The sequence below is a fragment of the Lonchura striata genome, chromosome 22, assembly GCF_050655825.1.
Source record: "Lonchura striata isolate lonStrDom1 chromosome 22, ASM5065582v1, whole genome shotgun sequence".
Taxonomy (NCBI): Eukaryota; Metazoa; Chordata; class Aves; order Passeriformes; family Estrildidae; genus Lonchura; species Lonchura striata.
The window spans coordinates 3,932,522-3,958,864 of record NC_140724.1 but is presented as its reverse complement, the minus strand read 5'-3'; the positions used below and the strand labels follow the sequence as shown (position 1 = coordinate 3,958,864).

General features: G+C 45.5%; 1 long non-coding RNA gene across 1 annotated transcript; it reads left to right on the top strand.

The window, feature by feature from the left end:
• Window positions 1–16,465: 16,465 nt before the first annotated feature.
• LOC146765604 (uncharacterized) lies at window positions 16,466–20,164 on the top strand. The gene is made up of 2 exons (XR_014949853.1): window positions 16,466–18,555; window positions 18,920–20,164. It is a non-coding gene; the product is annotated as an uncharacterized LOC146765604 (long non-coding RNA).
• Window positions 20,165–26,343: the final 6,179 nt, after the last annotated feature.

Below are 26,343 nucleotides of genomic sequence, written 5' to 3'. Positions count from 1 at the left end.
GGGGCTGCTCGGGCCGCCGCCGCCCCTTTTATAGCCGCGCCGGGCGGCTGCGGGGCGGCCCCGCACACGTGTGCGGGGGGCGGCTCCCCCGGCCCGCCCCGCGCCCCGCCCCGGCTCCCCCTGCCTTCCCTCGCCGCGTCCCGGCCGCCCCTGCCCGGCCCCCGGCACCTCCCCGCTGCCCCTTCCCCTTCCCCGCTGCCCTGGCTGCCCCCTCCTCCCCTTTCTCCTCTCCATCGCCCACCCGCTGCCCCCTTGTCCCCGCTGCCCCCACTGCCTCCTTTCTTCCTCCTGCTGCCCCCTTCCCTTTCCCGTGTTCCTTCCCTCTTGCCCTTCCTCCTTCTCCGCCTTTCCCTAGGCCAGCACCCTCTTTCTTTCCTTCCTTCCATTCTTTCCTTCCTTTCTTCCTCCCTTATTATCTGTTCTTCCCTTTCTTTTCTCCCATCCCTTTCTTTTGTTTGTTTGTGGTTTTTTTTCCCTTCTTCTTCTCTTGTTTTCTTTCCCTCCGTTTCTTTCCCCGATTTTTTCCATTCCTTTTCCCTCCTCCCCCTCTTTTCCTCTCTTTTCTCTCCCGCAGCGCCCACGGCAGAGCGGAGCGCGGCGCCGGCCCCGGGCGCTGCCGGGGGCTGCAGAGCGGGGTAGGGCCGGGGGCCGGGCTGGGGAACCGGGAGCGCGATCCGGGAATTGGGATCAGCTCCTCCGTCAGCACGGACAGGGGGAGCCGCGGATGGGTGGGGAGGGTCCTTCCCCCCGTGCCCCATCCCCCGGTCCCCGGGCGGGCTCTGCTGTGAAGGTCGCAGCGGGAGGGGAGGCGGCGCTCGCCGGGGCTCTGCGGCACCGAGCGCTCCCCGGCTCCGGGGGCTCTGCGGGAGGAGCGGGGGGAAGCCCTGGAGCGCTCAGCAAGAGTTTAGGAGACCCCCCGGCATCCCAAATCCTTGCTCTTGGTTCTTCTCTTCCTTCCTCTCTCCCCTTCTCTTTTCCTCCCACCCATCTGCTTTGATCTAACGCTTGGTGCATTGCTCAGAATGAATAATAAATTGTTTGAAACCTTGTTAGAAATTACGGTTATGGGGGGAAATAGACTTTGTATGGGCTGCATGACAGTGCCTGGCTGCCATCCAGGCTCTGAGCTCCTCCTGGAGGGATTACAGCTACGGAGGAAACGGATAGTAAACTACAAAGAGACAAAATAAAATAAAATAAAACAACCGAAACCCTCAAAAAAAAAAAAAAAAAAAAAAAAAAAAAAAAAAAACCCCAAAACTGCTGCTGCTAGAAAAACCCCGGCCACAGCTTGCACGGAAAAGCAGAGGGACGCTGCGGGGGGAGAGCTAACGCCTCGCTCAGAAGGTGCAGAAAAGGCTCTGTCTGTGTTCACAGCCGGAATTTTCGAGCAGATGATCTCGTGAAAGGCAAAACCCTCCCGACAAAGCACCTGGCCGCCTTCCCGGTGGGGCTGAGAGAGCCGGGCAGCTCTGGGGGACGGGGCTGAACTTTGCCGAGCACATGGAGCCTCATGGCGCTGTCAGAGGACTGCAGCACTGCAGTCAGCAGAGCCCGGCTCCATCCCGGCTCCATCCCGGCTCCATCCCTGCTCCATCCCCGGCTCCATCCCGGCTCCATCCCTGTTCCATCCCTGTTCCATCCCTGCTCCATCCCCGGCTCCATCCCGGCTCCATCCCCGGCTCCATCCCGGCTCCATCCCCGGCTCCATCCCCGGCTCCATCCCGGCTCCATCCCGGCTCCATCCCCGGCTCCATCCCGGCTCCATCCCGGCTCCATCCCCGGCTCCATCCCCGGCTCCATCCCGGCTCCATCCCCGGCTCCATCCCGGCTCCATCCCGGCTCCATCCCGGCTCCATCCCCGGCTCCATCCCTGTTCCATCCCGGCTCCATCCCGGCTCCATCCCTGCTCCATCCCTTCTCCATCCCGGCTCTGCTCCCGGCTCCATCCCGGCTCCATCCCTTCTCCATCCCGGCTCCATCCCGGCTCCATCCCTTCTCCATCCCGGCTCCATCCCGGCTCCATCCCGGCTCCATCCCTTCTCCATCCCCGCTCCATCCCGGCTCCATCCCGGCTCCATCCCCGCTCCATCCCGGCTCCATCCCCGGCTCCATCCCCGCTCCATCCCCGCTCCATCCCGGCTCCATCCCCGGCTCCATCCCGGCTCCATCCCGGCTCCATCCCGGCTCCATCCCCGGCTCCATCCCCGCTCCATCCCGGCTCCATCCCGGACTCTGCTCCGGCCTCCCCGCTTATCCACACAGCAAAGTTCCTGCTAATTAAACAATCACGGATCGGAAACCTGCTTCATTCATTTCACTGGAAGTTTCTGCCATAGGCACAAACCCCTTTGGATTTCACCGGGGCTCAAACTAAAATTGCTGCCTATCAGGGCGTTGCGTTTTTTGTTTCTTTTAAGGGTGAAAAATACATTGTGATCTGGTTTATTGATGTTTTTTTTTCCCTCCCTGATAATAAAGACTGGGAGGTGGGAACAGATCATGGTTTTACCCGTAAGAAAAACTCACTGTGTAAGGAAACACAGAGTTAACAGAGGTGCTTGGGAGCTTTTATTATCCTTTTAATCTCCTGAAAACAAGGACTGGCAGATGGAACGTCGTAATAAAATTGCCTCTCATTAAATACCTTGGTGTTTGAAATCCATTTACCCCATATGTAAAATAAATTGTTGCTCTATAATCAGGCAGGGCTAGGTTTGATTTATTTATTTAATAGCGATACCAAGCAATGCAAACTTTTATGGAACACGATGCATCTCATGGATTGCTTTAAAGATCAGGATATTTAGAAGGGGAAAAAGTTGGCATTCACTGAGGTGTTTAGCGCAGAGATTCTGAAATGAAATTCATTGTTTTAATCGAAAACAGCCTTGCAATGTGAATTTCTGCTCTCTAATCAGATGCTGGGGGAGAGGGCTCCTGCTACATTATCCTGAAGGTGCTTTGAAGGTTAAAGTGAGTCAGGGAAATCAGCCTGAGCTGTTCCCTCTTTTCTGATGAGTAATTAATCCTTTTTGCCTTTCTGCCTGGAGATTTTGAAATGCAGGCTGATATTTCTGCTGAAGGAGAATTGCTTTTGCCTCAAAGTTGACCAAACAAGAGCTTCTACTTCAGAGCAAAGCTGATGTCTCAGGACTGAGGAGGGAGGAAGGGAGGAAGGGGCACTCCCATGGAAAGGGAAAGCAGCAGCATCGATTTTAACCTTGATTTTCCACTATTGACAAACCTGCAGTGATGGGAGGGTGAGACTGAGTCCTGCAGCTTCCTTAAATAAGAGAAAAGGAGAGAAAATACAGAAGGTGGAGTAGCACAACAACGTGGCTGCTCCCAGGGAAAGATCAAAATACCTCCAATGATAATTAATTCATTGGAATATATTAAGAAAACACTGAATCAGATGGGTAGAATAAAAGGGGGGGAGGGTTGGGTGGGGTTTTTTGTTGGAGAGAGGCAGCAGAATGAAGGCACTGGATGGGTAATGCAACGTGGTTGGAACTCTTACAGATTATTTATCAGCTTAAAGGGGGTTTGTCTTGATAAGTTTTTAATATCAAGGTTTTAATATAAAGCCTGGTTTAAGTTTAAGCAATTCAAGCCTAAATAGGTCTTAATGATGCCCATGTAAGGAGAGCAACCAGCGACATCAGATGGAATTTTGTCAGAGAGGAAAAGGAGTCAGGACATGAGGATTTGGTCTGTTTTTCTGTTCCCCAGCAGGCAGTGCTGTAAACTGCTGTGACTGGCCAAGCTGCAGGAGTTGCACCCATTTGGTGCCCCTGATGTGCTGTGGGGTCACCCCAAACTCACCACAAATAACGTCCCAGGACATCAGCTGGCGGAAATTGGTCTCGTTCCAGCTGAGCCAGGAGAGCAAGGACGGACATTTGAGCCCAGCTGAGGATGTGTCCTGAAATATTTAAATAGCCAGGAAGGCAAAAAAATGGGATTTATGGCCTGAGGGCCTCGTCCTGGACTGCTGGATGCTCCTTGAAAAGGGATTTCACCCCAGAGGAAGCCCAGGAGTGCCCAGCACTGGACAGGACAGACCAGGGCCAGGCAGGGCTGGTGTCCTGTTCCCTGGGAAGCAGATTTTCAACAGGATTCATTTCTGCCTTGTCATTTGTTCAGGATCTTGAGAGTGGAAGGATCAGGTTTGGGGCGAGCTGGTTGATAATGGATTATCCTTTCACAAAAGGTCTTCAGCATCCTCAGGGACTTGAAAGAGGGAAGGGGGTGGAGGGGAGAGAACAAGCTGTGAGCATTTGGGGTTGGAATGGATGATCTTTGAGGTTCTTCCCAGCTCAGACCATTCCAGGATTCCATTTCCCCTCTGTCCTGGGCTGAGGTGAGGATGTCACTTTTTGGTATCACAGCACAAACACAAAGGTCCTGCTGGGCAGTGCCTGTGCTCTGAAAATTGATGTGTTCATTTTATTTCTGCTGGAGCCTGGGCTCTCCCAGCAGAGCTCTAACGCAGCAGCGTTTTCCTAATGCCCTTTCCATCATTCCCTCTGAGCCACCTGCGGCACCTCAGGACCTCAAATCAAGCACTGCCAGACCCTTGGGTTATTTTCTTCATGCAGGAACGTTCTGGGGTGCATTCCAGGGTGAAATATTCCTGAGAGCCCAGCCCTGAGGCAGAATTTTCCTTCCAATGATCGATGAAGGAAAATTTCTTGGAAATTCCTACAAATCATCACTGAGCTCGTTGCTACTTTCACCTTCCTCGATTTATCTGCTGCAAGAGCCCTTCATGGAATCATGGAAAGGTTTGGCTTGGAAGAGACCTTAAATCCCACCCCACCCCATCCCCTGCCAGGGCAGGGACACCTTCCACTGGCCCAGGAGGCTCCAAGCCCCATCCAGCCTGTCCTTGTGGAACATTCACCCCAAAATTCCCTGCACTGTCAGCACCAGGAATAATTTCACAGCTCCAGACACACTTCAGTCATTTACTCACTTCAAAAAAACGAAACTTTTACCAGACCACCCACACTTTTCTGGGGTGTTTTCCCTGCATTTTGAAAGCCCTGCATTGCACATTGATTTTATAACTCCTGGAGTGGGATGTTCTCTTTCCTGGCCACCTCCTGTTCTGCTTCCATGGGCCACTCCTTTAATCTGCAGGAATTCACAGAGGAGCAGGATGCTGAATTATTCTATGAAGGGCTTAGCCTGGAGTCTGCTGATTAATAATAGCAATAATAGAAACATATCCAAGCAGATTCCTGCAGCTTTGTGTGGTGTTCTTTGGGATAACAGGGATGGGGTGACAGGGACAGGGAGATCTTGTGCTTCCAGCTCCCTGATTCAATCAATTCCCTGGAATTGATTTTCCAATAAATTCCAGCAACTTTTGGAATCCTTGGCCAGCAAAAGCTCTGTCTGTGGTCCTGAATTGGGCGTTGAGCTCCTTTCCACAGCTTCTTTTAACTGTCCTTTAACCAGTTAATTACAGAACTGTGATGAATTTGTCATGTGAATCACGGAATCACTGAACTCTGGAATGGTTTGGGTGGGAAGGGACTTTAAAGATCTCAAATCCCAGCCCTGGGACACTTCCCCCATCCCAGGGTGCCCCAACCGGGCCTTGGACACTTCCAGGGATCCAGGAAGTGGGAATTCCATCCCACAGCTCACTGGGAATTCCATCCCAGCCCCTCCCCACCCTCCCAGGGAAGGATTTCTTCCCAATATCCCATCTAAAACTGCCCTCCTTGTGTTTAAAGAGCAAATCCAGCGCACAAATGACCTGTGGCCCTTCTTAGTGATATTTCTGAAGCGATGGCCACGTTCTCTGGACAGATATTGGAAAATTTGGCTCTTACCAGAGAATTCCTTTGTAGATCCCAATGCCAGAGAAGCCAAAACCCGACAGGGCAGAAGAGAGAGTGCCTGGAACAGCTTTTGCCAGGCAGGAAGAGTTTGGAGGTGAAGGTTAAGGGTGCAGAGGCAGAACAAGCTCCCATTTATTCAAGGAAAAGGATGGACAAACTCCCATTTATTCAAGGAAAAGGATGGATTAACTCCCATTTATTCAAGGAAAAGGATGAACGGCAAGGAATCCACTGAGCCTCAGTTTCCTTTCTTCGGCACCACCCACGCAGGATCCAGGCACAAACCCTGCCAAGGATCAGCTCTGAGGCACAGAAAATTGGGATTTATCTGCTCTGGATGAGAGGCAGAGGAGCCCCCTGGGTTTGCCCCTGGCTGTGCCCACGCTCTGCTGGGGTTGGGATTCTCTCTCCCTTTCCCACATCTGGTGTTTGATGCCTCCAGCTGAAAACTGCCACCCAGAAAAGCACAAATCCAGGTCAGGGCAGCAATCTTCTGGTGAGAAAGTGACCAAAAATAGCTCTTCTTACCTCGTTTGGAAAGGGCTTTTTTTGTAGCCTTCCCTTTCTAAAAATAGGACTTGGAGAAGTGGCCACAGTTGTGCTTTTTCCGACCATTTTGTTCCTGGAGCTCTGTGTCCCTCACGAGGGCGATGCCACAGGGCAAAGCTATTTTTAGGGTGTTGCTTCCCAGGAAATAAAGGAGATAAATTACAGCAGGTTGGAAATTAGAGGCAGTTACTCACAACAGCAGCTAAATTCCATTTACTGTCACACACCCGCGTCATGACAGCAATAATTACAGGAATTATTGGGGGAAAAGTCCCATTTTTCAGTCCAGTGGCAGCACCTGGATGGGGAAATCCTCCTGCCTGGGCTGGTGTGCAACAGCCCTGAGATTTGGGATCACTTTGTCCAAGTGACCTCCTCTGCAGACCGGCTTGCTCAGAATATTCTCAATATCCTGAAAACTCTGGGACGGGTGGATTTTAACACAGCAAAACTGTTGGTGGGGTAAATGGAGCTCAGAGCTTTGAGTTATGTCCAGCCTTGGAGGTCAGGGAGCCCTTGGGGAAATTGAATTTAAAACCAAAATGAAAATCAAATTTGAAACAAAATTTAAAATAAGTGGTGCTCCCCTAAATTCAGGGAGATGCCTACAAATGCTCTATTTTGGAATAGACTCTGGAGCCGTGGATTTGGATGGGATTTGGGATGGAATCTTTCCTGGGGAGGGGCTGGGATGGAATTCCCAGAGAGTTGTGGCTGTCCCTGGATCCCTGGCAGTGTCCCAGGCCAGGCTGGAGCACCTGGGACAGTGGGAGGTGTCCCTGCCATGGATGAAATGCTCTTTAATGTCCATCCCACCCAAACATTCCTATTGTAAATGCAGGCAAACCCAATGGGAAGAAATGCTGATGTCTGACTCAATTCAGAAGGCTGAATGATTTCTTTATTAAAACTATGCTAAAATACATTAATATACTATAGAAAAAGGAGGATACTAAAACTACATACTACTTTCTCTGACTCTAACACAACTTATGATCCTCTCTGAGAGTCCAGCCCCTGGTGGGTTGGATTGGGTTGGGTTGGGTTGGATTGGGTTGGATTGGATTGGGTTGGGTTGGATTGGGTTGGATTGGATCGGATCGGATCGGATCGGATTGGATTGGATTGGGTTGGATTGGATTGGATTGGATTGGGTTGGGTTGGGTTGGATTGGATTGGATTGGATTGGATTGGATTGGATTGGATTGGATTGGGTCGGATTGGATTGGATTGGATTGGATTGGATTGGATTGGATTGGGTTGGGTTGGGTTGGGTTGGATTGGATTGGGTTGGATTGGATTGGATTGGATTGGCCACCAGGCTCAAACAATCCTCACCAGAATCCAACCAAGCACTCACCCCAGGGAAACAATTCTCCAAACACATTCCACATGGGAAAAACAAGGAGCAGAAACAGAAATTGTTTTCTCTTTCATTTCTCTGTGCACCTCTATGAAAAATCCTGAGAGGGAGGGAAATGTGCTTGTCATACATTCCAGCATTCCCTGTCTCCCAGGATTTCTGCAGCAGCTCCTGGTCGTGGACGAGAGCTCCCCTGGGTTTTGGGGGGCTCAGGATTTTTGGGTGCCTCCATGTCCTTGTCCCCTTCCCTGTCCCTCCCTCCAGCAGCAGCAGCAGCTCGGTGACATTTCCTTTTTCTTCCTTTTATTGCCTTGTTTCTACCAGAGGCAGAAGAAAAACACTTAAATATGGATGTTGCCAGTGTCTGAAATAAAAGGAAACATTTCTCTTGCCACTCTCATTAGGATCTGGGTTAATTGCTCTCCTGCTGGAGCTTTAATTGATCCGTGAGGAGGAAGCAAGGGGAGGCTGCAGCTCGGTGACAGCCCCACGCCGCCGCAGTGACTCCTGATTTTTCTTTTTAATTAGCACTGAGGAAGAGTCCACCTTGCTGCGGAGCCCTCTGAGGATCAGCTCTTATGGAGGTGCTGCGCATAAATATCATTTATTTTCCTGATGCACCTCTTGAGCAGAGCTGGAGAGGTTTCTCCAGGTGAGAAAGTTTCTCAACCAAGTTAAGAAAGAAGGGCCCATTCAAGCAGTGCTGCTTGGAGGGTTCACCTCGTGCCTTATTGTGGAAAAAAAAAAAGAGAATTTAATAATATTAATTATCACTTTGGCCCAAGAGCTCAGAGGAGCCCGGGCAAGCTTTGTACAAAAATCTGAGCTGGTTTTGGCTGGAATTTCACTTTAATTTCTCCAGTCTGGTTCTCTTAACATCTAAAGAATATTCTTAGCAGAAGTAACCGTAAGCTGATTAGGCGGGAAGCAATAAATACAAATCAAATCGAATCATGCAGAGACTCCCAGCAAGAAAATCAATAATTTCAGTGATGTATTTTTAAACTCATGTTATTAGAAAAAAACACATGCAGCTTCTTCAAGTCTTGATTAAGCTGAAGCTGGGAGTTTTCTTTTTTGTCTCGGGGTCCTCAACTGGGGTAAAAAATCAGAATTTTAAATTTAAATTTAAAAGAAGTGATGTGAATTTGCACCAAAGAAAAGCTGGAACACACAGGACAAATCCAGGAAATCTTGGGAGAGCCATGAATCCTGAGGGCGAGGGGTGATTCCAGGGAGCTGCCCATGGCAATCCTGAAAATATTCCATCATCTGATTTAACAATGGCAAAATGAAGGGTAACTTTAGTGCTCATTCTTTTATTTTTTAAATCAGTGCCTGTTCTGGGCAGCTGCACATTGGATTAGCTCAGAGACTCCACGCTTGTCATAAACCAGGAGCTGTTCTTCCATTTGGGATGTAGGGAAAGGCCATCCAAATGTGCTTTTCTAAATTCAGCAGCATCAAAAACAATTCTACATTCCCTGAAATGATATTCCCTGATATCCACTGGAGCCTTCTCTTGGCTTGGTGGATCCTTCACCACACAGAATTCCTTAAAATCCCCATGGAGAGGGAGTGTGGGAAGGACCTCCAGGGGTAGAAAACATCTCAATATTCAGAATTCCAGGTGACTTCCAGTGGTGCTGATTTATTAAAAAAATATGGATATTTATCTAATACCGATATCCAACTGTGAGGGACAAAAACTCTCTGACAGTTTAAAGTTACAAAGTGTGTGTTTATTGTGTGTGAGAAGAAATAGAAATTGTTTTCTCTTTCATTTCTCTCTGTGCACCTCTATGAAAAATCCTGAGAGGGAGAGAAACGTGTTGCCACAGGGATTCCTGCATTTTCTCCTCGGGAAATGTGGAGAATCCCTGGGAGCCAGAGAGAGAGGGGGGGGCTGCTCTGGTGCCTGAGTGATGATGGGCTGGAATTATAATTAACAGTAATGATAGCACTTCCATGGAATGCAAAGAACACGTTCTGAGAGCCTGGTACAAAAATAGATTTTTTTTTTTTTTCTCAAGATGTGCAGTTTAAACTCCTGGGCCAGACACCACGGTTACTCGGCAGTTCTTTTATCCATTTTAGCTGTAGAAACACCTGGTGCTTGAGGAGATTGGCAAAGCATGGCCTCGTTTTCTTCACACCCTGACAAACCCTCAGAGCTGGTAATTGATCCTGTGAGATTGAAAACTCTTTTCCATGGACAGAGATCACAGCCAGTGTCTCTGGGGCTCTGTCCAGGGGGTTCCTGAGCCCTGCCAGTGAAGCGATATGCGGAATAAATAAATAAACCCCACAACTCGATGTGGTTCTGAAGTGGGTATGTATGTCAGTGCTTGGCACAAGTGAGATCGCTCTCCAAAACTCGTGTCCCGAGCCTCGGTCTGTCCCACACTTTTATTCCCAAAGGTGTTCCACATTCAGTGCATTACACAACTTTTCTGTGCATATTCAACCCCTGCCCTGCCTGTCCTCCTCTCTCATGCTGAATAGCTCCACGCCCTTCTGGGCACGCCTGGTTTGCTGTGGTGGTCCCACGGGGGTCCCTGGTGGTCTTCTGAGGCTGAAGATCGTGGTCTTCCTCTGGGTTGAACTTCTGAACTTTTCCCCTCTGTGCTTTTGGTCCTTTGGGGTCGTATCTGAGTGTGTCTGTCAGCCTTGACATGACTGGGGACAGAGGGGTCCCCTTGTCTGGCTTCTTTGCATCCCCTGGTCTTCTCTGGATTGTCTTTTACGCAGGACACTCCAAAGATTTCCATTTCCCTCTGCCCTTTGTACCGTGGCAGAGGTTTCTTTCACAATCCATCCATTCTGTTAGCTCAAGTGAACTCCGAAAAATCTCTATTTCACCAGGGTCCCAGGCCTGCCAGGGCAGCCAGAGGGAAGCCCTGGACTCCCACAGGGGCTCATCCTTCCCTGAGGAACTGGTGACCAGCCTGGGAGCTGCTCTTCCAGCCCTTCCAAGGCACGAGCAGGCTCCGTGTCCCCCGGGGCTCTGCCATCGTCACAGCAGCAGTGCAGGAGGGACAGGCCAGCGCCTCCAGGCTTCCTCTGGGCTCTGCCACAGCCCAGGGGTGGGGAAAAGCCAATTCTGGGAACTCTGATTGACTGCAGGGCTTTGTGTGCAGATCTCAGAGCAATTCTCTGCCCCTGGAGCAGGTGGGAGCAGATGGCACAGCAGGTGAAGCTCTCGGATGGATGCAGGGGACAGAGCAGGGCCCTGGCCCAGGGAGCAGCTGGAACCCCCAAGTGCTCAGGGTCGGAGTCCCTGAGAGCAGAAATCTGAAGTTTCTTTATTGTGGCAACACATTTCCCTCCCTCTCAGGAATTTTCATGGAGGTGCACAGAGAGAAATGAAAGAGAAAACAATTTCTGTTTCTGCTCCTTGTTTTTCCCATCTGGAATGTGTTTGGAGAATTGTTTCCCTGGGGTGAGTGCTTGGTTGGATTCTGATGAGGATTGTTTGAGCCTGGTGGTCAATCCAACCCAACCCAATCCAATCCAATCCAACCCAATCCAATCCAACCCAATCCAATCCAATCCAACCCAATCCAATCCAATCCAATCCAATCCAATCCAATCCAATCCAATCCAATCCAATCCAATCCAATCCAATCCAATCCAATCCAATCCAATCCAATCCAATCCAATCCAACCCAACCCAACCCAATCCAATCCAATCCAATCCAATCCAATCCAATCCAACCCAACCCAACCTAACCCAACCCAATCCAACCCACCTGGGGCTGGGCTCTCAGAGAGGCTCATGAGTTGTGTTAGAGTCAGAGATAGAGTCAGAGAAAGTAGTTTGTAGTTTTAGTATCCTCCTTTTATACAGTATATTAATGTAGTTTAGCACAGTTATAATAAAGAAATAATTCAGCCTTCTGAATTGAGTCAGACATCAGCATTTCTTCCCATTGGGTTCACCTGCATTTACAATACTTAAATAGCATATTAATGTAATATATAAATGCATATAAATATAATTAAGCTATCCTTCATCCTTCTGATCTGGAGCAGACACCATCACTTCCTCCCTGCATCCGGGGCTCTGCATTTTCATTTTCTGCATTTTCACTGTACTCCGCTGCATCTCCTGCCTCCTCCCCACCTCCCTCACCAGGAATTCTCTTTCCAGAGGGGAGCAGGGCTCGGCTCCGCTCAGCTCTGGCTGCCCAGAGCAGCTCAGCCCCCCTGTGCCCATTTCTGGTGATTTTTGGGGTGTGTTACCCCAGGGCTGGAGCTGGGCCACTGTCCCTGCCTTGGGAACGCCACCAGGACACGCAGGAGGAGCAGAGAGGGATTTTCCTTTTTATTCTGCTCTTGGTTTTGGAACAGCTTTCCCCCCCCCTGCCTCTTAAGGAGCCAAATGTGAGCAAATAAACAAACAAATCAATCAATTTCTGCCCCATCCCTCGGTGAAGGTGAAATGTTCTCCTGCAGCCCTGCATTAACCCCTGGCCCTGCATTAGGCTCCAGCTCCTGCTCCTCACCCTGGATGCTTTTAAGGCAGGATTTCAATTATCCAAAGTGGCTCCTGACAGGGTTCCAGGCTCCCTGGCACATTCCCGGGGGAAAAGAGATCCCTGGGATCTGGGAGCTCAGGAGGACCCCCTGCCCTGCAGGATGGGGCTGGGGGGGCTTCCAGAACCTCCTGTGGGGATGAATTTGGGTGAATTTGGGTGAATTTGGGAGGTTGGGAGTGCAGGCTCCCTCCCCTGGGGCTCTGGGGTATTTATAGGAAAAGCTTTTTAATAGCCTGAGTTGGAAAAGAATCTGGTTAAACCCGAGCTCATCCCCACGTAATTAAATAACCCAGCTACGACTACGAATATTGATCAGGCGCTTTCTCTTCTCCTTTCCAAAGGAAATTTCCTTGGGGAAGGTTTTCCTGCTGCTCCTGGGGATGTGGCATCACAGCCAGACCCATTCCCTGGGTCTGCTTTCATCCTTTGAAAATGCCCTACTTTGCCTTAAATCTCCCCCTTTAAACATGTTTTTAAAAAAATGCCTTAAATCTCGTGTTTCCCCCTTTAAACATATTTTTAAGAAAAATCCACAGGCATTTTTATGGGATGTTTTCTTCTCAAGCATCATCTCCATATTTCCCAGTTATTCTCACTCCCAGCAACCTCTCTGAAAGCCCACAAAGATCAAAATAAATTAATAAGTGTAAATCAGTCCAGGTGAAGCATTCCAGATTTTCTGTTCAAAATGTTATTATCATAAAACTACTTTAAAGCAAGGCATTGACGGTGCTTTTCTGGTTTAAATTTTCACTGCGTGGACTAAGGCCTGTTAAAAATGTAAAAAAAAGAATATAAATTGGAGGTAAAAGCATATTTGCAGTTCTTCTGCAGGTTAAATTAACTGTCAGCTTTGCCCATTAGACTCCACATCCTTCAGTGATCTCAATTTTTATTTGGTACTAAATGTTAATCACCAGAATTGCTGCCTGTATTTTAATATTCCTTTTCATTATCCAGGCTCCTGCACACAGGAATCTGAATTTATCTGAGGGGCTGTAAACACTTTAATATACTTTATATTATTTATGCCACATATTTGCAAAGGACAATACAGAAGAAAAAACCTCTTTTGTCAAGGAATTCTGTGCTTGGTCCAGATACTTCCGACATCAATAAGAGCTTTTTCATAAATATTAATTTAAGTTTCTAGACGAATAAAGCACGGAAAAATAAATGTGTTTGCAAAATATCCCAGCTAATTTGGGCTCTGGAGGTGGAAAGGCTGCTGTGAGTTCAAGGAAAAACAGGAGCTGAGTTTTGGAACCTGCATCTGTTTGGGTTTGTTTGTTTTTTTTCCATAAAATTAGAGAATGGAGGAAACTTGTTCATCTTCCAGCTTTGTGTTTCAGGCTTCTGAAATAGAAGAGAATAATAGAAATAACAGAAATGATGGAAATAATGGAAGTAATAGAAATAATAGGAAGGAGCTTGTTTTCCACAGGCCATGGGTTCCAGCCGCTCTACAATAAAGACACTGGGGAGTGTTTGAGGCAGGCTTTGTGCTCCTGGAGTTCCCTTTGTGTGCAGAATTATCCCAGATTTCCCGATTTCCCGATTTCCCGAGGAGGGGAAGGGCTGGGCCCTGAGCCCCCAAGGAAAATCAGGAAGAACAGGAGCCACCAAAGAGTGTTTTGCCAGGAGCTGGCTGTAATTTAAGGGTAAAAAACCCTCACTGAAGCTCTCTCTGGAGAGCCTCTGCTCTGGAATTGTTATTTCACCCTCTGTGAGCAAATCCATTGAGGAAAAATGTTCATTTTCAGCTGGAGCTGCCCCTGGCTGCTGGGAACATTCAGCTCCAAGGGGCTGATTTATGGCTCTTTTTGAAGCTTGTAAAATCATTTGTTTCTATTAATACCCCTCACTGCCTCACTGCCACTTCAGCAGGGACAAATCTGCAGTCACAGATGGAGGAAGATGAGGAATTAGGGTAACCTGAGGAGCCTGGCTTCAACCTGTCAAGCCCAGCTGGAAAGAGAGCCCAGGGATTTCTGCGAGGTGGATTTATCCCTGGAAGTTTGGGGCCAGAGGAAAATCACCCCTGGCAAGGGTGGGTGAGACTCAGAACCTTTTTCTGGGGGTGGTCAAGAAGTGACCAGGGATGAAAAGCAGGGCAGAGGTGGGGGCTGTGTGTGCAGAGCACTTTGGCTGCTTTGAAAACAAACAAACAAACAAACAAACAAAACTCGTCCCAAGTGGGATTTAATGTGCTTAAGGGTCAGTTTAAAAGCAGATCAGCCCCCTCATGATCATAATGTGGGGTTTGCCAGAAACCCTCGAGTGTGCCTCGCACTTAATTTGTTATTCCAGGTGACTTTCAGCAGAATTTCAGTGTCTTTAAACACTCAGATCCTTCCTGATTCTGTGGAGAAGTCTCAGATACCCCACAATGGATGAACAACTCAAAGGAAAATACATCTCTGCAAACGTTTCATTTCAGGGCTGTCCAAATGCAAATCAACCTAAAAAACCCCATTTTCCCCTGCTCTGTCTGCCCTGCTCTTTATGCAGAGAGCCCAAACATTTTATTTTGCTATCAAATTGATCTGCCAAGCCCCAGCCTTCAGCTCGGAGTGGATTTGTCTATCAATTCCAAGTTTGAACCCGGGAGGAAGCGGCACAGCGATGGGAGATGTGACACCCTTCAGCTGGGATGAAAGGAGCCCAGATTGAGTTTATTTGGATTTCTGAACCAGCTAAAAGGAATAAAGCAGAGAGGCAGTTGCAGCCTCCCCTGTTTTTATGTTTATTTGTGTGAAAGTCACTTGAGTGTAGCTTTTTATTTTATCCCCTCTCTTTTCTGGGCTGGCTTAACACCCGAGTGTTCTGAGGGAGCCATGAAAGCTTAAAAAAAGGATGATTAGAGATGGAGAAGAGAACAAAGGAGGCTCAGAGCATCCATGGACTCCTGACCTTGGGAAAAAAAAAAAAGCTGCTCTGGGATTAAAATGTAACTTTTGACTGTGAGATATCTGAAGGATGTTGGTATTTTTCAGTAATTTGAAGGTGTCCACGTAAAGAGTTTGATATTCCTTGGGGTTTATTTTTCAAAATCTCTTCACTGCAATCCCATCTCCAAGCAAACCTCACCATTTTTGGCTCTAACCCAGTGCTAGGACAGATAATTCTGACCCGCCCAACCTTCCCCCTGCATTTCTCCCTGCCCCTCCTTGCTCCAGGGTGTTAAACCCCAGGGCAGGGGTGAAAACTGAATTTATTTAAAAATTTAATTTTTAAATTATTTACAATTATTAATTTAAATCATTTATTTCAGTAATCTGGGAGCTCTGGGGTCTGGGGGATGCTGCACCACCAATAAGTGTGGTTGGGTTTCTCCGAGGTGATTTGCACTGTTCATTGCCTGGGAGCAGCCACAGCACCTTAAATCAGCCTGCATTTGGGGCAGTGCTGGGCAATTTGGGGTGCAGGGAAGCCTCCCTGAGGGCCTGGGGTGTTTGGAGTGTCTCGGGTAATTTTTATAGCGTAAATTTTGGAGGCAGGATAAAATGTTAATCTCCAGCTTGGTGACTCTAGAACCTGGTGGGCTGTCACAGAGGGGAGTGTGAAAAATGCAGATTTATGATTGGCTTTTCGCAAATGTTACAATGAATATTATATGTGCAATGTTAGAAAGTTATGCTGTATTAATTCTCTTACGTATTGCACTAAGTGTAATTTTAGATTACAAAATAATGTTAAAATAGAGGCTATGTATGTGGGGGAAGTTTTTTTTTTAGGAATGAGATACTTGCTTTGAAGAACACCTAAATCTTCCAAAGGTGAGGAATTTATGGCTTTTTATCAGAAAAAAATAATTTCTTCAGGCCTGAAGGTTGATATAAATAATAATTAAGTGTGGCACAGGTGCAAAAGTAAAATTTTAGGATTCTAGATGAGGAGTCCAAAGGGGACAAGCTGGAGGAAATTGGGTGTGCCTTGTCCTTTTTCTCCTTCTTCATGCCCTCCATGTCTCACTGTGGTGTTGGCATTTTTCTGTTGGTTCAGGCTGGGGACACACTGTCCAACGGAGGTGACAGATATTGGCACGTTCTTGTAAATGCAGCCCAGGGAGTTTCTGGTATTGAATGTTTGTCACATCCCACTGAGGGCAGAGCCCCACACGCTGCCCTGCAGGACAGAGCTGGGCAGGGCAGCAGAACATGTGAGAGAAAAACAGAATAAACAACCTGGAAACCAGCACAGACCAATTCTGGCTTCTGCTTTGGCAGCGGGGTGACAGACAGAGACTTTTACAATCTCAGAATCATCAATACCTCAGATTCCGACAACCCATGGAACAGACTCTGCTCTGAACAGTGGCTGGAACTTCAGCCTTGATGGGAATTTTTTCCCCTCAGGACAGTGTGTGTCATGTTTGGCACCCGTGGCACCACTCGAGCACTCAGAGAACAAAACCAAGCCCTAAAGCAGAATATTTTCACTCGGTGACTTCCCTGAGCTGCCTCACAACTGATGTCTTTATTTGACATGGCCTTCAGGAAGGATTTCTTTAATTCAGTTCTAAATCTTACGGTGTAAAATTGATTTTTCTGCCTGTTTCTGCTGCTTCCCAGCAAACAAATGCTCCTTCCCCCAGGAAAGAGCTTTATCCTCTCAGGTTAATGATATGTGGAGCTACAGAAAGTCTCCAGTCAGCACTCCAAGGATGAGGCTGGAGACAGGAACGGTTCCTAAGTAAGGAATTAATTAATTAGATTGAGGCAGGCAGGAAATGTCGTGTTGTGATGTTTATCTCAAGCAGTGCCCTGATAAGAGATTTGGTTATCTCCTGTCCTCCACAGCAAACTGAGGTCACCGCGTGGGGGGGAAGCCAGGCTAAGCCATTATTGGGACATTTTTCAAAGGGGATTTGTGCACCTGCAGCTCTTTTCTGTGTTCAAAGAGGGAGCACTCCCTGTCCTGAGTGTTCTGGGGTCTCAGGGATGGGATTTCCCCAGGAATAACTCTGGGAGATCACAATCCTTGAGCCCTCTTGGAATAAGCTGCTCCCACTGAGGCCAGGACAGGGAATGGGACACAGGCCACCCCAATAATTGCAATATTTGAGTACATTTCTGTATTTCCCAGCCCACCCCAGTAATTGCTCTCTTTTATATGGTACATTACGTGTTACATGTTTACAGTTTTTCCCCAATGCTCATTACCTATATTAAATGGTGTTTTTCTATCTTTTATATGGTACATTACGTGTTACATGTTTACAGTTTTTCCCAATGCCTATTACCTATATTAAATGGTGATTTTCTATCTTTTATATGTACATTACGTGTTACATGTTCACAGTTTTCCCCAATGCCTATTACCTATATTAAATGGTGCCTTTCTACTCTAAACCAATCTGTGAGTGCCAACATCACCAAGAACATGGAGGTGAGGAAGGAGAAAGAGGGAGGACAGGGCAGGCCCAAATCCCAAATCCATCTTAAACCCTCTGACCCCATGTACAAAACCAAAACCCCCTGTACAGCACTCAGAAATTCTTCCCTCTACTTTGTGACTACTTCTATTCTAATATCTAAACTTTTGTGACTCCTTGTCCTTCCTGCAAGGCTGGTAAATCATTCCATGGCTCAAACCCAAAATCACAGCTGTTTGCAGCTGCCTGCCAGGGTCTCAAATGCTTCTGACCTGGGCCCAGAACATCCAAAAATGTCTGAGGGACATTTGGAGTTCCGACACATTTGTGGAGTAAAATGATAATTGTTCTTCCCCAAAATGATCACTGTCAGGGAAAAGATGGAGTGCACCAGGTGTGAGCAAGCTTTAAACCTCCGGGCAGGGCTGTGTGTGTAAAAATCACATATTTGGCCAATATCAGACACCAGATCTGCCCTGGATTTCTGTGTCTGATCAGGGCAAGGAAAAGCCCTGGAATGGAACAGAGAGAAAGAAAAAAATATTGTAAATAATGAGAGAGGCAAATGGTTCCTCTGGGCATTGCTCAGAAGCAAGGACAGAGGATGGTTCTAAATCCAGGATTTTTTCCTGCCTTAAACCAGAGATTAACACCCAAATCTGTCAGATTAATGTCTGAAAACAACAAAAAAATGGTCCTGAATTTGTAATTTTAGAGTATTTTTTTTTTTCAGGAGTAATTTTGCCGTTGTTTTCCAGTGGAATATTCTGGGTTTTGAGGATTTCTCGTCAAAGCTGAGCATGTGTGGAGCAGGAGGGGGCTCTGGGGGCTCCACCTGAGAAAACTCCAGGACAAATTTACAGGAAGGTAAAACCATGCACCTCGAGATGAAATAAAAAACCTGAGCCTGCTGCTAAAAATGGCTGTGATTGGGAAAGCAAAATCTGATTCGGAGATGTCTGAAAGAGGCTGAGAAGAATAAATCTTGTTTTATTTCTTTTTTATTTTCAGCAAATTATGTAATTTCTAAATGTACAAAAAAGGCCAAATATTTTTTGGAAAATTAAAAATTTCAACATAAAACTTGGTTTTGTTACAGTGATTTTCATCTTTAAAAGTCAGTTTAATTCAAACACGAGCAACTGTGCTGAACCTAAATCCTAAAAGACACAAAACTTGAAATTGTGTTGCTTTATAACTGAAAATGTTTTTATCTTCTTTTATTTTATAGGATCCATCCTGAAGACGTATAGTTCTGGGAATATGGAAGATTTAGTGCTACAAATCTCATAACTTTTTTCTCTTTTTAATGGAGAACTGGGGTACAAACACAAAATGTTTAATGGTGCTCAGATGCCAAATTTCTGCCAAATAATTTTTACTGGGGCTGGACACAGAATTGCTGCTGAAATGATTGAAAATGAGAAGTTGGCAAAGTCCTTCTGAGGCAAAAATGTGCATTTTGGCACCTTTTGCTTGCAAGGCCAGAAAAGTCAGATTAAAAACCCAGAATCATTTAACTCTTGAAAGCCTGGTGAGTGCTGCAGTTGGATTGTTCTGGAAAATGCTGGAATTTCAATTTTTCCACTGTTTTTCATGAATTGATCCTGTGCCAGCTCAGGAAGCTGGGAAAGGCTCAGAGCCATTCCAGCCCCTCTCTGCTCCCCTCCCTCCTTCCCTGCCCTTTTCCAGGAGGGTCCCAATGAGATTTTGGAGATTTTGGAGCATTCCCTCCTCTCCCCCCACTGCTCCCAAGGTTTTTTCCCATTTTTTCCCCAGCCCTGGCGAGGCTGCCCTGTCCCCCAGTAATCCCTGCCTCCCTCTGGAAGGAATTCCTGCCTGGAGCTGCTCTGCCAAGCTCACAAAACACACAAAAACCTTTAATTGAACAGCCAGGAAGGCAAACACTGCCCTGGTGATTTATTCAGCCGGCTGAACTCCAGCAGAGGAGCCAGTGATGGACAGAGAACCTCTGCTGATGGATCCCCCTGGATTCACCTCGTTCTGCAGCGTGGACAATTGCAGGTTTATCAGTTTGGAGAGTTTGGGGAGCTCAGCTGCTGTGCACCCACTCAGGTGAGCCCAAAGAGCCCTTCCCACGCCCCTGCAATTAATAAACACTATTAAAGTTTAATTGCCCCTTAATTTCCTAATAAAGGAAGGGGCAGCTCCTGCCCTAATTGCTCCGATCTGTCCCATCTTAGTCCTAACCCTGGATGAGCTTTGGAGAACCAACTTTTCCCCGGGATTTTCCACGTTGTGTGGATGGCAAAGGCTCAGAGATGAAGGGCAGCCCTGCCCGTGATGGCCGGACTTTAACCGGAGGCTGAAGAACGAGCTCAAGGCTTGGATGTTGTTCCCTGGGATTTTCAGAGCTCTGGAAAGTTCTGACTCGTCACCAGGAGGTGAAACGGGGCAAGCCCGCCGCGTGGATTTGGGATCCCACACACAATAAACACACCATTTCTAATTTTAAACTGTTTGAGAGTTTTTGTCCCTCACAGCTGGGTATCGGTACTCGATCAATATCCAGATTTTTTAATAAATCGCTCCCAGCAGTCCACCAGTGAGGGCTGGGCTCCTGTTTTTTTCCAGCCAACAGCAGAAATTCTTTTGGTTTTTGTTTGGTTTTTTTTTTTTTTTTTGGGTACAGAGCAAATGTTTGGAGTCCTTCAAATCCTTCAAAGGGGCAACAGCAGAACTAAACCAACTGGAAACCTCCTTTGGGATCCTGAGCAACTTCAATCTAAATTTACCACCTGTAAACCAGAGAGGATTTTGGTATTTCACTGGGAGTGCGGTGCCTGTGGAGTTCTGCATTTTGGGGAGTGAACTCTTCTTTTCGACTTGAGATCAGGGGCACCTCAGAGCCAAAGGATTTTTGGGGCTGTGAACTTTAGTCCTACATTTAGCTAGTCCTGTATTTAATGAGTCCTACATTTAGTTAGTCCTGTGTTTAGTGAATTCTGTATTTAGTGAGTCCTGTTTTAAGTTAGTCCTATATTTAGGACTATTTATATTTATATTTATATTTATATTTATATTTATATTTATATTTATTAATTTATCTGTAAAATCATCCCCAGGAAGTTCTGCTGTCCCACCCATCCCACCTGTAACTCCCTGACCTGTTAAATTTGGTTTTCCTTTGGGAGAACAACTATTCCTATGGATCAGGGGGCTTTTCCAGCAGTTTAGGAGTGAAAAATTCATATTCCTATTCCTATGGATCAGGGGTCTTTTCCAGCAGTTTAGGAATGAAAATTCATATTCCTATGGATCAGGGGGCTTTCCCAGCAGTTTAGGAGTGAAAATTCATATTCCTATGGATCAGGGGGCTTTTCCAGCAGTTTAGGAGTGAAAATTCATATTCCTATGGATCAGGGGGCTTTTCCAGCAGTTTAGGAGTGAAAATTCATATTCCTATGGATCAGGGGGCTTTTCCAGCAGTGAAAATTCATTTTCTGTTTTCAGAATTTTTCCTCCAGGGCCACCCGGTGCTGCTCCTCAGCAGTATCCCAAGGCTTGGCAGCGGAATTCTCCCCTGCAGGATTTCTGTCCGATCCCTGCAGTCGGGAGGTCGATTTTTCCTCCCTGGCCAAGGAGGATTTTTGTGTAAAAAGGAGTTTTTTTGGAGCCGGGATTCTGTGTGATGAATGTCCTGCAGCAGGGACTCCACGCTTGTGCTCCATCCCTCTGCTGATCCCAACGTTTCCTCACCCTGGGGATGGGATTTATGGATTGCTGTGCAGCAAGGAGATTTCAGCCTGGCCAAAGTGATTCAAGGAAAATCTCATTTTGCTGAGCCATGAGGTTTTTTTCACCTTAAATCCGAGCTCTGTCTGCTGCGGCGGGAGCTGGTGGCATCAAGGAATTCACAATAAATAACATTTATTTAAAGTTTTCTTTCTGACAGCGGGCGAGGAGATCTGGCACAAAGAACCACTGGGGGAAAAAAAAAAAAAAGGTAGAAGGCTTAAATTACAAATTTTGTGTTTTCAAAGTGAATTTGGGTGAGGAAATCACACAAAGAAAATCAAATTCATGGAGCAGAGTCCATGGGAGGAGCTGGATCCTGAGGCTTTCATGAGCCCAGCTGCCACTGAGCTCCTGAATGTAAAACAAGAGGAATAATTTCATTTTTTGCTATTATTTCATTAATAATATTCTTTTCACTGTGGTTTGTTTTTTTTTCTTTATTTTTATTATTATTTTCGTAGTCATTTTATTTCCCAGTGTTTTATTTGCAGTAATATCAAGCACTAAATCCTCTGCATGCAAAACAGCTCAGATTATGAGCAAATTAAAAACTCATGAGGCAAAAAAAAGACAAGTAGAAGGTGAGGAAAGTTTATTTTTTTTCTTTTGCTCTGAGAAAACATTTCTGGCTGTAAATGAGAAATATTTCTCTTTTCAGTTTTGTTTCAGCACAGTAGTGCTGTGTGAAATGCAGACTTCACCTCTGGATTGAGAATTTCACTGAATTCCTTGAAAAAAACCAGTAAAAACTTTGATCTTTTCCAGGGAAAAATTCATTTCCTTGAGCTTGAAGCCCTGTAGGGTGAATTCTGATTAGGAAAAGTAGGAAAAATCACATGTGAAGCAGAAGAAGTCACAAAAAGCAAGGCGGGTGCATTTTTTGGGATGAAAAATGTAAATTCTTTCTCTCCGAATGATTATAATTTTGAAATTAAGGAGATCTCAGGTAAAGATAGGGGGAATAGGAATAACAGTTCTTTATTGGGGGAAATTAAGAATACAAATATAATAGTATTAAAAAAGTATTTTAAAAAGTATAAAATAAAAATATGTAGAATATAGGAATGTATAGAAAAGGTATAGAAATATATAGAAAAATATAGAAATATATATAAAAATATAGAAATGTATAGAAAAAATATAGAAATATATAGAAATATATAGAAATATATAGAAAAATATAGAAATATATAGAAAAAAATAGAAATATATAAAAAATATAGAAACATGCAAAAAATGTAGAAATTTATATAAAATGTAGACATATATAGAAAAAATATGGAAATATATAGAAAAATATAGAAATATATTAAAAATATATAGAAATATCTTGAAAAATATGGAAATATCTTGAAAAATATAGAAATATATATAACAAATAGTATAAAGATTAAATGGTGGCTGCAGTTTTTGGGGTGACAGCTGTGGTTTTGTCGAAGCGGTGATGCTGGAGAAGGGTGTCGGGGTTTTTTGAAGATTTAGTGGTGGTGGAGATGGGCCTGGGGGTTTTTTTGGGAATGCAGTGGAGAATAAATTTGGATTTTTTTGGAATTCAGTGGGAAAAGGCTGCTGTGGGGTTCCGAAGTCAGATTATATCCAGGTAGGAATGTTTGGCTCCTCCCCCTCGGAATTTGCTCAGCCATGCAGGGACACTCAGTGGCCATGAACAGAAGATAATTAATAATTAATGGCCCATGAACAGAAGGTAATTAATAATTAATAGCCCATTAACAGCAGATATCTCCTGGAGGGAGGCTTGGCTGTGGCAGAGATAAAGAAAACTTGAATTAACAGCAGATAATTTAAAAGAGTAGAAATCTATTTAGATTTAAATAAAATGTGCTACTTTAAACTTACTAAATATGCTGTTTAGTCTAGTAACTACCAGCCTAATAAAACTACTCTAGCTAAAAAGAAAAAAAATACAAATTTCTACACTAAAGAATAAAAAATGAGAAAGGCTCTTTAAACTTTAAAACAAAGCAAAATAACATAAAAGTTCTTTTTATACTTTCTAACAAAAACTAAGTACAACTAGCTGTAAGTATAATGTAAAATCAGCAAAATAAATATACATTAACTTATTGTAAAAGTCTATGTATATAAAAATGAATAAGAGTAATAAAAAAGATTGAAAGTTCTCAAAAGTACACATATCCTTTAAAAGGCAGTAAGTCCCCACATGCATCCAGCGCTAGAAATAAACACACCCATTCTCTCCAAATCTTCATTAAAATTGTAAAGTTTAATTTTTCATCCGCATTTCCACGCTCACCCGTTTTTGTCACCTTATCCCAATTAATATCCATAAATTCTGCCTCTGGAGCGAGGGACAGCGGGGCCTGGAGGGGACTCTGGTGTCTCTTGGCCTTCCCTTGTGTGTGCAATCATTTCCTGCCTTTTCCTGAGGTAAAATCATGGAATTCCAGTGCACAATTAAACGATGGTGCACAACGAGCTGCCGTCTCAATAGGAAAATGAACAATTAATGTAATGACACAGGAAGCCTAATTAAATGATCCCATCGCTTCTAAATATGGATTATTTACATTAATGTGAAAGCAAAGCTGGGTGGTACAGCCAAAACCCCCAAGATTTGTGAATTATACAAGATAATTTCATTTATGCTTTTTTTTTGTAATTTTAATTTATGCAATTAATTTAATTTTAAAAGCAATTTTTTAGTATTTTCTTTCTTTAAGAAAAGGCTTTAGCTGGGCTAAGAAAAGGAGAATGAAGGACATGTGTGTTCCCACCCTGGAGCCAGGACTCTGCTCCAGCTCCTGATCTACATTTTATCTGCAATGCATCAGGAGTTTCTGCAGCTTTTTTTCTTTCTTTCTTTTTTTTTATTTGGCACAATTCCTGTGCAGAGATGCAGCCTCACCAGCCAGGTGCTACATTCCCTGTAACCCTTGGATTGCTGAGCCAGGAAAACCAAAGGATGCGCTCCTAAACCCAAAAAACTTCCTGTGCTGAGGAAAATTCAAATTACAGCAGCTCTGAGGAGACTGTTCAAATGTCGAGGGATTTTAAAATATTTTTTTAAGGCCAGAAAACAATTATTTGTAAGATTTTTTTAAGCCTAGAAAATGAAATTATTTATAAGATTTTTTAATTCAGAAAATTCCATTATTTGTAAGATTTTTTTTTTAAGCTTATAAAACTCAATGGTTTTTAAGATTTTTAAGCCCAGAGAACTCCGTGGTTTTTGTGTCAAGGAAGTTTAATTCAAAAGGACCAACCCAAATCCTGCAGGAGTCTGGGAAAGTGGGAACAAACTCCTCAAAGCCCTGAGCAACGCTGTCTCCCTGTGTTGAAGGCAGGTGGATGAATCTGGAATAAATTGGGTTAATTTAATGGGGTTTGGGTTTTCTGCAGGTTTCCAAGAGCTATTTTCAATGTCAAAGGTGACTTGGAAAATATTACAGAAAATCTGGATCTATAGAAGGGGGAATATCCCAAAGGGGTGTAAATCCCTCCTGATGGAGATACTTCCCTTGGAGCATTTGAAATTTCCTTTTTGGATTTTAATTATTTATGTTTTATTTTATTTTCATATTTTTATGTATTATTTATATGCTTTTAATTTTTTTTCTTGTGTGTCCTTGGTGACCATGACAGCGATATTTCCAAAAGTGCCACTTTAGGAAGAAGCAATTCCCATGAAAACATCCCAGCTGCAGCTCCTTCATCTTCCCAATTCCTGAGCATCTCAAAGCCAAACTGGAATTAATGGTAAAGGACCCTGCAGAACAAAACCATTTAAGATTATGAAGATGTATATGGGTATGAAGTATTTAAAAATGTGCTTTTTGCACACTTAACATTTTTCCTGACTGGAAGCCTTAATGTCTGATTGAAGGTTGTTCATGACACATCTCTGGAGATGGAAGAAACAATAAAAGTGATTTAACAAGAGGAAGAAAAAAGAGAGGCAGCAATAAATTTGAACGTTGTCTGGGTTTCAGCTGCCATAGATTGTGGGGATAATGGCACATTAATGCACAAATCAATAGCCAGAACTGCAGCCAGTTCCCAGCCAGGCTCCTCAAAGCTCTGCCAGCCCCAGCCCCGCTTTTTGTCTCTCGGAGGAAGAGTCAAAGGTGTGGATGTGAAGAGAAGTGAAGGGTGTTGGATGTGCTGCTGCTGTGGGATCTCACAGACAGCACCGAATCCTGTTTTCCTGGGAATTCTGTCAGGAATGAGGCAGGAATTTGCTCAGAGCCTTTGCTGGGCTTTCGAAGCTCATTTTTTGGGGCTTTCGGCAGAGAATCCTCCAGCTCTCCCTGGATTGTGGGGCAGGAATGGGAGCAGAGAATCCTCCAGCTCTCCCTGGATCCAATGGAGCAGGACATGGAGCAGAAAATTCTCTGGCTCTCCCTGGATCCTGTGGGGCAGGACATGGAGCAGAGAATCCTCCAGTTCTCCCTGGATTCTGTGGGGCAGAACATGGAGCAGAGAATCCTCCAGTTCTCCCTGGGTTCAGAGGAGCAAGAATATGAGCAGGGAACCCTCCAGTCCTGCCTGGATCCTGTAGGGCAGGACAGGGAGCAGAGAATCCTCCAGCTCTCCCTGGATCCAATGGAGCAGGACACAGAGCAGAGAATTCTCTGGATCTCCCTGGGTTCAGAGGAACAGGACAGGGAGCAGAGAATCCTCCAGCTCTCCCTGGATCCAACGGAGCACGAATGAGAGCAGTTGTGGCAGGAATGGGAGCAGAGAATCCTCTGGCTCTCCCTGGATCCTGTGGAGCAGGAATAGGAACAGAGAATCCTCCAGCTCTCCCTGGTTCAGAGGAGCAGGACACAGAGCAGAGAATTCTCCAGCTCTCCCTGGATCCTGTGGGGCAGGACAGGGAGCAGAGAATCCTCCAGTTCTCCCTGGATCCAATGG